This window comes from Trichoplusia ni, chromosome 10, assembly GCF_003590095.1.
Source record: "Trichoplusia ni isolate ovarian cell line Hi5 chromosome 10, tn1, whole genome shotgun sequence".
NCBI lineage: Eukaryota > Metazoa > Arthropoda > Insecta > Lepidoptera > Noctuidae > Trichoplusia > Trichoplusia ni.
The window spans coordinates 6,495,815-6,510,991 of NC_039487.1; the positions used below are offsets into that span (position 1 = coordinate 6,495,815).

A 15,177-nucleotide genomic window follows, 5' to 3' on the forward strand; every position below is an offset into this window, starting at 1 on the left:
GCCAAAAGTATTTCGGATAAAATAACCCAGAAAACTTGCATAAAAACTGCATAATAGGTATGCAATGTGAGAGATCTATAAGACCAAAGCTATCAATGAATAGACATTATGTATCTATTGCTAGAACAATGTCTACTGATACCTGGGATTTTTCAATATTTTAGCGATTTGATCGGTCTACATTCGCCATTATAGAGACCGCACACGTGGTCCTTCCACAAATTCTTTTAACAATTTATTATATTTTCTTATTTTAAATTTTCTTCTTTCGTAGCCTGGTAAAAACAGGGCAAGGAACGAGACTGAATCTGAGATCCCTAAGCCGACGTGGATTCGGAACATATTTTTGGAAATTTCCCCAATAAGGCTGATAATAGCGTGTAGCTATCAGCACTTACATTCGTCATACAATGTCTGGAAAATTCATTTTGGCTGTCGGTATCGACAACGTAACCTCATAACCAACCTCATGTAGTCTTTATTTAAGTTCCATTTATGCAGTAGGGCTGACGGTAGGTATTTTACTTCAATGATCGTCAGGTATGTTAACGAATAAAATACGTAATTTTTCTTTGTAAATTGGTACAGTAAATAGAACTCATGCACATGAAGTCACTTTTATTTTGGCTGTCGGTATCGACAGCGTAACCTCATAACCAACCTCATGTAGTCTTTATTTAAGTTCCATTCATGCAGTAGGGATGACGGTAGGTATTTTACTTCAATGATCGTCAGGTATGTTAACGAATAAAATACCTAATTTTTCTTTGTAAATTGGTACAGTAAATAGAACTCATGCACATGAAGTCACTTTTATGTTCATATTTTGCTTTGTTGTAACATCACAAATTACACATATCCTATACTTCAGATTTTTGTCATTATCAATTTTTAAAAAAGGGGTGTCTGATATTTTTTTTATGATCACGCTATTTATTTATCAGCAATTTAAAGGCAAATCATGATCAAAATACCAGGGGGCCAAGATAACACGTTTACCAACTTTTTTATTTTGGAAATATTCCAAATGTTTGAGAGGAAGATCAGTTTTAATATTAAGAGGACAATCAAACATAACGTGTTTCAGGAAACCGTTTATGTGGGTGCAATTTTGCAAAATCTTATATCTTATGACACTATGTAAAATCTACAGTTACCGAGCCCGACTCTCACTTCCTCAGCTCCGTCCACAAAAATAATTTGACATCTTCTTTATATCGTTAGAAAACATCGTGTGTGAATATATAAACTGTCTGGCCATCACTGTTCCTGAGAAACAGCCAGGTGACAGACAGACAAACGGACACTGGGGCCTCAGTAATATGGTTCTGGTTTACCTCTTTGGTTACAGTACAATAATAATTTTATGATACCTCATAATCACTGTCATAATCCGTCTAGCAATTTCAGGTGTAGGCCGGCCCAAGAACAGACGTGCTCGAAAATCATAACCCACCCAATTAGTAAATGGAAAATTTCGAAAGTAAAACATTTTTAGCAGAAGTACTCAGACTGAGTTATACCTTCTGTTATTTTTTCCTACATGCACCCCCCCCCTCCCCCATTTTTAAACGGCTCGATTTGTCAAACATGTCTAAACGAACACTCGCACATAATTCACGTTTAAATTAAAATAGTTCAATTCGTTCGGAAGCTATGATGTCACAGACAGACAGACAGGCAGGCAGATATGTCAAAGTTATAAATCCCTCTTTTTGGGATTAAATAAGAAAAAGTCATTAAAACAGCTGTGAAATATTTGACACCAGGATAGTATCGTAAACGATGAAATGTGTTTGATTCAAACATTTGATAGTTTTTGGGCGGCTCAAGATTCATTATAATTTATTTAGAAATAAAAAAGGAAGCTTAAAATATAAAAAAAGTGTTTCATTTTCAATATTGCATTACATTTTTGCTATGATCGTTATTATTAAACTTCATAGTTTTTCACATCTTGAGAATCACGCAGACAAAGTCGCGGGCAACAGCTAGTTCTAATCATAATCGTAAGACACAAATAAATTAGAAAGATAACATCGTATGCTAATCAAAACTCCATTTTTAAAAACCACGGGCCGAAACACGTGTTTTTTTTTTTCAAGAAAGCATTGACACTGGCATGCGTTTAGTATCGCGTTACAAATTCGTCACATTCCTTGCTCCTTCTAAAAACGCCATATTATAATGACCCTTAAGTCTTAACAATACGTGTGGTCACTTGGGTTTATTTAAATTGGTAGTGCAGCCCTAATTTCATATGAATACAGTAGCATGTGTTCGAGTCGGATTACATCGGGTCACGTACAAACGATTATTAAAAAAAAATGTGGGCAGGGAATTGACGGTTGACTTGACGTACAATCTCTTAACTCGTTTGCTAATGTAGGAGCGAGATGGCGAACTGCAATGCGGGTATTGCCATCTCGCTTAAACTGAAGCATCTTTACGGTCTTCAGATTTTATAGTACAAGGTAACTAAGAGTTATCTACCGGGTACTGGAGCCATGAGGCGACTACAAACGCACTTATTACATAACTGTGAGAACAAAAATAATTCCTTTGAACATTTTTTTTAATAAAATCATAAAGCAACAGGAAACGTTATCTTCGTATCTGTCAGTGTGTAATAAAGAGTGATATTTGATATACGGCGGTCGTAAAAATCTTAACACAAACTTGTATGTACTAATCACGTAATATCGTGGTAGTAAAAACGTATAAAACTTATTAGTTGGAACAGCCTGTAAATATCACTGATTATACTCTTATTTTATCATCACAGTTCTCATTAAAAGAGATACTTGCCTAAGAGTTGGCTCACCTAAGTCACCAATGGGACAGGCCGAAAACATTTTTGTCACATCATAATAAAAAAAATAGAATGTAAAGGGATTCAGTTTTTTTTTAATTTGAATACAATGTGTCATCTATTCTATAACTGTCATAAGGGTGGTCTAAAGAAAAACAGATGTCAAAATTCATATTATTAGTTCCGGAGCCAGGTTCTGGGAATAATTATGGCAGTCATTATGATGGGTATTTACCAAAGACATTTTATTATCAAAATATAAAGCTACTGTATTTTCTACTATTTCAATAATTACAAGTGAAAAGGCGGGCAAAAATTTAAAGAGAAAATGAACAAGTACAGTCGCTGTAAAAAGTTTAATAAATGATTTCATATTCCGAAGTTCGTTCGCAAACATTTTTATTCACCTAAGTGTGGGTTTACAATGGCGATTATTTAATTAGGCATACACGTTGCAGTCACGGCAGCCGACCACACTTCATTATAGTTTAATGATTTAGTTTAGTTGTATGAGAAAATGTGTTCGCGCAAATGTTGCGTCGAAAACTTTTTGCTCTAGATTGATTTGTTGGCTATTAAAAATAATGAGATCGTGTTACAATCTATTAAAACGGATAATGGACGAATAAAATTGCTCGCTTTTTATCTTTTTACTTGACTTTCAAAACAAGACGCAAAACAAAAAAGTATTGTTGCTTTTATAAGTCACCAACTTCGTCAGTTCTTCAAAACAAAATCCTTCAAACAGATTACAATTTTAAACAAACTAATCATATAAACCAAAAAAAAAAGTATTTAACTAAAGAAAAAAATAAGAAAATATCTTACAATTCCGTTAAAACCGGAACACAGTACACAATAACGTTCCCATTTTCCTTTGAGCCGTAGAATCGTATACCTACAGTTTTCCAGCGTTAATACCTACTATTTTCCTTAATACACCTATAGCTTCGTATAAAAGCGACCGCCTACATCGCATTGCTTTGCACCGCCTTGTTGTGAGGCCATTGGTATTGGTGGGAATTCCTCTACGGCATTTTTCTATACAAGTAAACCTTTCTTCTTGTATGTGTATGTATTATACTTGAAATATGATTATTTTCTAATAAAAAAATCACTCAAAATATTATAACGAAATAAGTAAATCAAATTTATTTCAAGTTATAATGTTGAAAATATTGGTTATAAGTTTTGACGATGATTGTACTTTCCTATATTTTTTTTGTGCGAAGCGAAATTAAAAAGTAACATTTAATTAAAAAGAATTAAGTATAATGAACTTACTATTTTATATTGTACTTACATAAATAATATGACGGTTTACGTTCACAAGTTAACTAATTTTCTTAATTAATTGTATAAAAATGCGAGAAAACAAAATTATTTTTATATCAACAATTTCTTTACTTTTAAATTTTTACACGTCCACTTTTAGCAAACTTTTTATACAAATGATTGTCGAGGTATCGATGTCAAATTAGGTAATTAAATTAACAAACTAAATATTGTATTAATGGAAAATCACATCAAATCGTAGATAAATGAATGCCATTACAAATTAATGTGTGTCAATTAATTAAATAGAAATTATACACGTAATGTTATTATTGAGTTTAGATTTAACATCGGTTTGAAGTGTCATAATAATTTAATATGGATTTTGTTGCTAAATTGCTGATTCGATTAATATGATACTTATAAGTTGATTTAATTGCGTGTCAAATGTCATAAAGTCAGCTTTTAAAATTGATGTTGTATTACATGATTGCGTTTCCGAAATTTCATTGCTAAGGTCAACAAAACTAAAACAAACATGCCAAGTAAATATTAAACACTGTCTATTTATGTTACATATTCTAAAACTATCAGAACTTTTAAAGAATAGATTCATAGTCAAAAATATGTTTTTTCTATAAACAAAAACCAAACATTAGAACAAAGGGTAATAAATAATAATACATAAAATTTAATGGTGTCCCAGAAACAATGGGTGCCATTTTCACTTTTTTTTTGTTCCGTCCTTGTAGTCCGTTAAGCCGTAGCCGGGCAGGTAGGCTTGCCTTGAATGAAGCCTTGTTTAGACTCCTTTTACTGTCCTAACTATTAAAAGAATCATTTAACATTGCAATATTAAGGCGGGTATCGGCCGCTTTCTATATTCGATCTCAATCCCTAATTTACGGATCGAGATTGACATTTGAATCCATTTTCAACTTTTAGTGTTTCTATAACCGATCCATGGATCGTTTTGTCGATCTTTTTCTTCAATCTATCTTTGGGAGGGCGGATCGAGATTTTAGATTGGTATTTGTATGAAAGTGACAGTTATGCGTTTTCTATAACCGATCTCTGGTTTTGACAAATCGATTTTTGACGTTTTTGATCTATAATTGCGATCCCCAATTTTTTACGGATTGTACTGAGAAATCTGTTAAAATGGAAATATTTTCAAGTGATAGTGATAGCGATCGTGAAGTATTAGCTCAGCTATCGGACTGGGATAGTAGTGACAGCGTAGTAGAACAAACTCTGTCCTTAAAATTTGTAATTGTGATTATGATGTATCGAGTGGCTGTTTTTTTTCTGTACTTTACTTGTAAACGGGGGTCAAGGATTTAAGCTGAAGACCAGCGCTCAGTAATTCTTTTGGATTGCTAATCATAAGCTGACGCTTAAACTTTTTTCCTTTCGGTATTATAGTTTTTGTGTACTAAGTACACTTTTACCAATATCTGTAATACTGGAATCAATAGATAACGATTATAATATTCTCGTTTTGATTTATTTATTTAAAACCATGAAGTATCATTACAGGGTTTACCCTAATGCGACAGCAAAGAACTTAAACTAAACAAAAATTGCAACACATTACATTATTAAAAACACATAAACACGTCAGTCTGATTTTGAAGAAGTTGGTGGTGTGTAGAGCTCTTGTAACAAGTGCTTGGCGAGCAAATTTATTCTTGCTGTAGGAACCAGCTGTAGGTGCGGGCTTCGCCGCCACCACACGTAGCGGTCCGGTACACACACTCAAGCGCTGCAATACTTCCGGGTGATTCTCCACTGCACGAAGCACCTTCACCAAGTAGACGACCAGTGCAAACTCCCGTCTCATATACAGTTGATTATTGCCAACCATGCCCAGAATAGAGTGGGATCCATGAGTAGGTAGAACGGATACACCCTATACAGTTTCTTATACAGATGGCGCGTCAACTTATTCCGAACGCGCTCGAATATTACCGCTGTATTCTATTCTATAACTGACACATCGGAAAAACAAACAACAAATAAACTTGCAATTTTAAAATATATTATGTTAATGTCAAACTGACTGACAACTTTTCGATTGACTGACGTTCCGTTGCTCATCAATAAACGTTTATTGTCGTTTATGCTTTTTCTAATCTTGAGGTAGAATTACAGTATTTTACCGTTACGACTTCCCAATCTTTTATTTTTGTATTTTGTGCAATTTCTAGTGATTATACATAAAATAGATAAGCTTTAAGAAAAAAGCCACCATTTTACTCATTAATAATCGCTGAAGTACTTTTTCTGCACATGCGTAAAACAAAACGTTTAGCAGGGCGATCTATCCGTTTTTTTTCGATGGATTTCGAGACGAGATCGATTAATGAAATGCAGATTCAAGCTCAATCGAGGGATTGAGTAAAATCTGGATTGATCGGAATCTTAGATTCGGGATCGAATATAGAAAGCGGCCGTATATAAAAATAAAACGTGATCTAAAATTGAAATGAGAAAGTGACGTTGACGTTTGAACTGTCAAGTATCAATTTATTTTTTAATTCGAATCGTGAGGCAAAGGTAACTTGTGTCATCCAGTCATCCTTTCAACTTTTTTTTAACGGATTAACTCGATTCTAAATCGCAGAAATCGCCTGCCCCCGCCAATTCACACCACATTTGTTAGCGGCCTATTAAACCCAGTAGCGGGGGCCAATTACCGTGCTCTTCAAGCCTGGACCCTCGCAGACACTCGGTAACCCGACCGAATGTAAAATCCTTTTATTATACTCTTTTTTCCTTTAGAACAAGACTTTTAGAATTGGCTGTCGTAAAACGCTAAACAGCATTTCGCCCGCGGCACGTCATGGGTTCGAAGTGTCGTTTTTGTTTTGATATATTGTTATGTAATTAAATTATTTATCTGGTTCAAACAACCAGTTTTGTTTAAATTAATTCATTATGAATTACTTCACCTATTTGCTGTACTTAATGTCAAATAATTATTTTGTGGGTTTTCATATCAGACCGCAAATTACGGAATAACCGTATAACCAATTTTGTTGTTTTATCGAAAGCAGATTAATGGTCAACCTACATGTTTGTCTGTGAATCATCTGGGTGAGGTAAACCTTCACCATTTTAATGATATGTATGTTATCATTTAAGGCGGAAATGTAATCAAAATCTATGCGTTCTTATGGGTATTAAAAACCACACAGTGTAAGTAAACAGCCAAGGAGGATCGTTGGAAAGATAGCATTTCACCTCTCCCGTTAGAAGTAATTAAATATAATTATACACATTTTGATACGGCCTTATCTAAAACGGTACGCTCCTTGCATTTTGACACATACATTAATACCGTAAAAGATAACTCAAAATAACCCAAAAAAGTCAATGAACATACCTACAGTCAAAACAGTATTTTGGGAGATAAGTTATACAGTTGAAGTTACACGAAAGTCGAGTTTGTTGCTTCAGTTTTAAGGCTTAATATTGTTTGATCAGTTTGCTTGGAATAAAACCGGTTACAAAGGAGATGTGCGTGAGCTTGTTGGGAAAAACGATTATTATTGTACTATACGAGAATATAATGCGTCGGAATTCGGAGGGTTGACTGCGCGTAAGTAATTGGGTAGTCAAAAGGAACTTTTTTCTTTGGCCGGACAAAACTTAGGCAATACTCGTTTGGGAGTTAGCGTGCGGTTGCCGCGAATATTAATTTTATGGATAAGATAGCTGTAGCTAATATATTTAATGACATGACTATTTATTTACACACCTTGGACTTTTTTGTTAAGTTCTCTTGAGAAAAATTAATACGTAATTGGTCATGAAATATAAATATACACCTTCTTTAAACATTCCAATTAAGTTGGCCGCGTATAGCGCGTCGTTTCACAAGAAAAATATGAGGTGGCCGGATTCGAACTCGTGTACATCCGTTCGGGAATCAACGCTTAAACTGTCAACGTAAAATACGATCATGCTTCCTCACTACTTTAGACTGTTTCATACACAACTGGAATAATCAATTATGACAAAACAATCCGTTATAGCATCGCCAAAGGAGTTGCTACTTAAGAATATTTAATGCAAATCTGAAACACCCTGTATTAACACAAAAAAAATACGTTGGTCTGGTGACACTGACTGTTTTAAGAGCATATGACAAAAAAAAAACAGAGCAAGTATGTCCGTTAAGAGGATGCTATTAACATTTAATTAAGTGGTATACCTATTAAGATAAAGTTAAAAAAAATACATATTAGTTACACACAAACCTACATACTCATGGTTAATAGTTTAATACGTATGAATGATGACTAAGTTTAATTGAATGAAGAATTGATCGTATAGGTTATTTTGTCAACAGATCGGCTAAGCGGCTTTTACCTGTAAGATATTCAGCTGGTTTTAATGAGACTTGGTTAATTCGAAGGGCAGAAAAGACTTGGTTCGGTAGAATCTAAAAATTATCAAGATCTAATGAGAAGAAGTGATGGTGATGCTTTAAGACAAGAAAAGTTGATTATGAGAAAATAAATACTAAATAGCTTTTTAGACAAATTTTGTTAATTATAGTGTTTCATACTAATGGGGAAGCTTAGGTTTGCAATGATCTAAAAAAAGAATAGATTGCATCATCTTAAAGTCATTTAACTAGAACAAATCTAGAAAGATGAAATATTATTACTAATTGTAAAATTTGAAAAATATAATTATTTAGTCAGTAGGTAGTTTTCAACGTTTTTAATCATGCAGCATTATCAAGATATTCAACAAATAGTTATTGAATGCAACAAAAACTGATTACTCATAGATTACTACCGGATTTGAATAAAATTTTGAAATATAAGGGACTTTACACGTAATTAAGATACTGTTATCTGCCATTTAGCTTCATGGAGGTTTGTTGCTAGGTTTTAATATGTTTCTGAAGACATGATGACCTCTAATAATTAATTATGTTCCGTAAGAATAGAAAAGGACGCCGTATCACCCTTGACGGAAAAAAATTGGCGCGGACTTTCGTCGAACAAAGTTGTTAGCCACAAAAACTAGTTCACATATAACAATTTTGAACTCTAAGCTCTTGTAATAAGACCAACCAACGATCTTAACGAATGCATTCATATTTTTTTCTCGAGTCTTTTTTGGACGAATCGTAGAATCTTTGCCAGTTCTAGGAAATGCTCATTACGGTCTCCGGAGACAAAATTTATACCGTCACGGTAGATATCACATGTATGTTTTATTTTTATTACTTTTTCTTCCTTAATTACAGAGCCATTAAAAGACTAATGATGATAAAATTAGATAAACAGAATAAACTGTTGTGAGATCTGGCCGTTTCGCTACCGAACCAAAAAGGCCGAGTTCCGAAAAACCTGGCTGAATGGCATAATATAAATCATCTGTTATTTATGGTATTCACAACACTATGTAAATGTTTAAGTTGCACGAGTTTTCACTATGAATGGAGGCTACAATCAGTCTAGAATTCCTATTACACAGGTCAGGCATTACATGACTGGGTACAAAGAACGACTACGTGGCCCGTATGGTAATCATAAACTGAGATTAACGGCCTACCATGAAATCTCACTCGATGACATATCGAAATCAATTTGAATTCCAATGACAAACTATCCGAACGCAACGATTTGAATTCCAAAGAATGGAAATTTGAAATGTAGAAGACCCGCGCTTATGGGTCGTTAAATGTTTTTTAGTGAGTTTGTGTGGTTGGTATACGACGGCGATTTTACTTTTTTTAAGTTTTTTTGTAGGGTGAAATACAAGTTGTCGGTTGTACATTTAGTAAATTTTGGTCAACGGTGTATAAGTTTTTGTTTTAGATTTTTTCTTGGTGGTCAGTAGTTAGAAATTTATATAATTTAGTATGCTACAATTATTACGCGTTTACTTTGTCATCCGTCATATCTAGAAACAATTTTAACATGGTTTAAGGTTATTAACAGCATAATGCAATAATAATAATAAATGATATTTTTACAAGTTTAAAATATACGCATTAGATTTCATGAAACAACCTCATGTTTGCAAATATTAATAATATTATTATATCCTACTTATTTTACTAGCAACTTTTATGAACGCCGACAAGAAAACTAAACGATTTTAAAACTAGACACGTTCGGGTCATATTTTTAAGAATTGTTCCAAACGTCATTGAAAATTTTATTTTATGGTGGGTTATATTAGTTACACAGTATATTTGTAAACGCATTCAGTATTCCGCGTGTGCCCAACGAACAACACGAGCGCATTAGCATTCTCAACTCTCGCGCAGGTTCTCATAGCAAGCCGCACGCGTTTAATAGCTGTCTCTGTAAATGCGACTGGCTTTGTTGTTTAAAAATATATAACATTTTTTTTAATTCATTGAGGAAAACTTGATTTGTAACTCGTTTTTGAGATTGTGAACGAAACAAGTTTCGCAAAAATTGTAACTAGATTTAAAAATATACACATTTAAATAAAAATAACTACTACGATAAAATCAGCACCAATTTGCAAAATTCGGATGCGTTTAATTTGATTCAGTCAAATTACTACTGCTACTATTAATTATAATTATCTACTATGTCGTTAAACTATTACCTATTAAATCAAAGATTTTATAGCGACAAAATCGACGTTCAGATACAACAATAAATAAAAATAGATCCAATAATACTCGTCGAGCGTAGGAAATGCGATTATATGAATAATTCATTTGAGATAACGACCAAAATAAGACGATTGTTCGCTTCTGAGAATAAGTGTTTAGATCTCTTTCCCGTGCAGAACTATACAGCGTGGATGTCTGCTTAATTTTAAATTGCTACTGAATTGTGACAATTTTCAATAATAAAGGCCGATAATATCGTCGCGGAGTCAGTTTTCTCATAAAAATCTCGAAGACGAATATAAAGTGACTATGGTACCTACACTTAAAACGTCAAAAGCAAAAAAGTGTAGTTTTATACCGGCCGCTGGTGACCCCGAGATGTCGTTTAACCGCGAGCCATAAAAAAAGGAAAAATTTAAATATATTTTTTTCTTAAAAAACGTATAAAGGGGTTATAAATATTATTCTTTTTGGTTTGCACGGACACGGCGTTGAGAAATGGTCGCAGCGTCGGAGATTTAGTCTGAATGAGACAAGGATTTGGTGCGTATTTTTGGTTTCGATAAACCTGTTTAAATCCACTAACTTTAAGAAATTGTGACTTTTAAAGGTTCAATACTTCCTATAGGTATCCTAAAGTGTTAAAACTGGCCAAGGGATGATGTCATGCGAAGATCAGCGGCTACATTTTTTTCAGTGATATAAATTCGGAATTCACCAAATCTCCTATTCTTGCAATACAATATTATAAGAAAGGTGGAGCACACTTTATGATTTATTTTTTTTTGGAAAATTAAGCTTAGGTATTAGAGAATAAATAGCAAAAACAAAGTACAAAGTAAATAATCTTTATTTTCGACATATAAGCCCACGATACCTCCTATCAGATTACAGATCCGACGCCGGTCGATTTATACAATAATCATTTTTTTCTTTAATAACCTCGTAATTTGTATAATTTCGTTATAATAAACTTTGTTTTTATTAAGGACATCCCAAGTTTTTTTATTAAGCAGGTGTGTTTGCGCACATTTGTAGGGCTATTTCGTTATTTATTGGGGTCCCGTTGATAATAAAAAATAAATGGCATTACAATTATCGACTTCGTTCCTTATGAGTTGTCATTTTACTGCAAGAACATTTCAATAATTCCGCCAGACATAGTAAACTTAATTAATAGTTTCTGTTGAAGAATAAGAAACAAGTTTATCGTATCGTAGGTAAGTATATCATGCCATTTAAAAATGATGAAATGTATCGAGTTAACAAGCATTATTTTAGTAACTTGTCGTGAAGTGGAAACATCTTTTTATATAGAAAGATGAATAGGGCCTTGCGGTTTTGTTCTGCTACTTTTTTATTTGACCTCTAATTAAAAATACCATTTTAAGTTTCTAGTTGTTTTAAAAAGTTTATTTAATCTAATATATGGGTCTTTGCAGTTTTAACACGATACCGATGTGTCAAAATGTTTGTTTTTTTACAATAACAGAGCCGCGTTGCGACGTTTTTTTTGCAAACACCGATCATATTTATCCGAATCATATCTACTCAGGTATTACATTTTTATTAAGGTAGAAATCTGAATATCACAAACCCTTAAGTTATTCTGCGGTCCATTTGTAAGATTGTATCATTTCTTCATACCGTCAACACTGCCATTTACCACACATAATATTAGGTTTATTAGGTTGGCAGTATTAACCTTACGCCTTGACAATAATCATGTTTAGTACAAATTAGATGTTTATCTTTTCAAACGTGAAGGATATAGATATTCAAATCAGGCTGAAATAGCATTCTGTTTGGTTTGTAATTTTATCTTCGCTACCTACCTACATGATTAGATGAACGCTGTGCTTTATCTTGCGGGGTTTTTACTATTCTTTTTGAAGAAGTATTCATTCACATGCCTTTTATAGCTAATATTTCAGGTGTTTATCATTGATAAAAGTTTTGGGGGGACTTGTAGGTGAGTTGCAAGATTCCATCGCCTGGTCACAACTGGATGCAAAGTTCACAACTCACGCGGTTTCATCGCTTCACCGTCACCGATAACGTATTAATTACGTTATAAATTACTCGACACACTTCCCGAGGACTGATAACACACCGACGGCGCCAAATGCACATAAAACACCACAAGGAACGACGGATGTGACTAGAAAACGTTGACGCCAGCCAGTTCTGTATATGTAAACGAAAACAGTCGTGTAAATAGCTCGGCTCGCCACACGCCGTGGTCGCACCGTACCGCCGCGAAATCTGTCACCGATTATAAAAATACACTAAACGATCTCAGTGGCGAAATTGCAGGCCAGCGACCCCTCACTGATGGGCCATAATTAATCGGTCAGCACATACCTAAACACGACGTGCATTGCGCTCTCCACGCGCCTCCAAACTCCAAAACACGTCGAAAAACGCACACCGTTTGACACAACACGCACATTACATACTCGTTATCACACACTGTTGTCGCTTGTTGCACTCGCGATGCACGTAATGTGGTACACTGGTCATTATTTTGTTTATCGCCGGCAGTTTTAGTCGTGGTCGGCGAGCGCGTGAAACGGGCCGCGGCAGGCCGAGAGTCGCGAGTCTACTGCATACAACAATGGAGCGCGGCGCGCGCGAGAACGAGCCGCACGCACACTGGCGCACTCCCACTCACACAGGCGCCGCGCGGCGTGCACCGACGCGCGCTTATAAAAAACCAACGATCGGTATGCAGACGTTCGGTTTGAGCAGGTCCTCGGCTTGACGCTGTTTTCGTCTGCGGTCCAGGGTTCCCGAAATAATTACAACACTCTCCACACATTTCTATTAAACTGAGGAATGGCATTTTTTTCAAATACGCGTGTAAATTTAAATAAATATCCGACATTTAATGTGTTAAAAAAGTTTTTAAGTGGTAAATTAAACTTTTAAATTAACATTTTCTGCCATACATATTTGAGTATTTTTACGTAAATAAACACTGAAAACTCCCTACAACTTTAGGCAGTGTTTTTAAAGAGATATCTATGTTAAAACTGTTTTAATTACATAGTTAAATTACTCTACAGGTTCTGGCAAATCTAAGTATGTTAAATGTCTGTTAAAAAAATATGTAAAAACAAATACACACAAAAAAAAGAACACGAACTTGTGTTATTATCCTTAAAATTGGTGTTGACCTGTTCTTTTTTCTAAAAATTCAATAAACTAGGTTTGTTAAAAATAAACGAAGCTTTTAAATAAACACTCACCAAAATAAAAACCAGAATGGTGATAATTTACTTTTAATATAATAATTACTAAACTACACCAGACTGGGGAAAAATTCCCACACGGCAACATTAAAAACAAAAGAACGGCAGTCAGCGAACCTTGAGTGGGCAGGCGATACGATTCGAGCCTGCGCCCGAGTCAGCGCGCCATGTTGCCGGCGGGGGAAGCGGGACAGCGCTACACAAGATTGTTTACTTCTCGCTTGCACGCTTGTTAGCGTTATTGCGTGCCGTAACTATACTCGTCAGCGAGTGTACCACACACCCACACGTACGCATTGTTATCTTACACAAAATTTATAACGAGCAAGTCGGATTCGGTCCCAGTCGCGGGCACTCCTAAATTCTTTGCGGAAGGGGTTCATTTTTTTCTCATCTTGAATCCTTACGCCTCAGTTTCGCCAGAGGCTAAATAAAAATTATGATGATCGCTAATGTTGATAGTTTGTTTTGTGTGATTCAACTTGTTATTTTGGCAACACTGATAGTTTTGGCGGGCTTCACGTTGTGAATGGGAGCTATGAATGGAGCGTGATAGTTTTAGTTTGGGGATAAATTTGTTTGCATTGTGAAATACGAGTAGGTATATTATATTGGCGTTATGTTGGTTTATTGTGTTCTAGCGTGTTAACGTGGGTGTTTAATGCCAACTGTTTTAGATCCTTTTAAATACCAATTTAGGAGAAACGGCAACCATGTTTATTAACCTATTTACTTGCATGTAAAATCTAGTTTGGGTAGAAGTGGAATCTCGCAATATAAACCTGTCATTGCATCTCTTTAGTCACCTAGGAATCCTGTAGTCTTTAGTAATGCGTGTCTTTAGTCAGTTTTACACTTGAGATGTGCAAATAAACAAGTAGTGTTGTACCTGTTTGATACATGTTATGTGTTAATTTAATTGAAGTTTCATTTATTTTTAAGTTGCTCTGTGTTGTTAGTTTTTACGACTTTGAAACTTAGCTTATCTATACTAATACTAATACTAATCTTTATACTAATATATAAAGCTGAAGAGTTTGTTTGTTTGTTTGAACGCGCTAATCTCAGGAACTACTGGTCCAAATTGAAAAAATCTTTTTGTGTTGAATATACCATTCATCGAGGAAGGCTTTAGGCTATAAACCATCACGCTGCGACTAATAGGAGACAAGATACAATGGAAAATGTGAAAAGAACAGGGCAGGTATAAATCATAA

General features: G+C 34.6%; 1 protein-coding gene across 7 annotated transcripts in view; it reads right to left on the reverse strand.

Annotated features, from left to right (window-relative positions):
- LOC113497924 (protein pangolin, isoforms A/H/I/S) overlaps nucleotides 1–13,402 on the reverse strand; it is a 139,680-nt gene extending 126,278 nt beyond the window's left edge. For 2 of the 7 annotated variants that reach the window (XM_026877736.1, XM_026877735.1), the window contains exon 1: nucleotides 13,071–13,385. The gene's annotated coding sequence lies outside the window, so the exon portion shown is untranslated. The other 5 variants (XM_026877733.1, XM_026877732.1, XM_026877730.1 and 2 more) reach the window with 5 other exon arrangements.
- Between the last annotated feature and the right edge of the window lie 1,775 nt (nucleotides 13,403–15,177).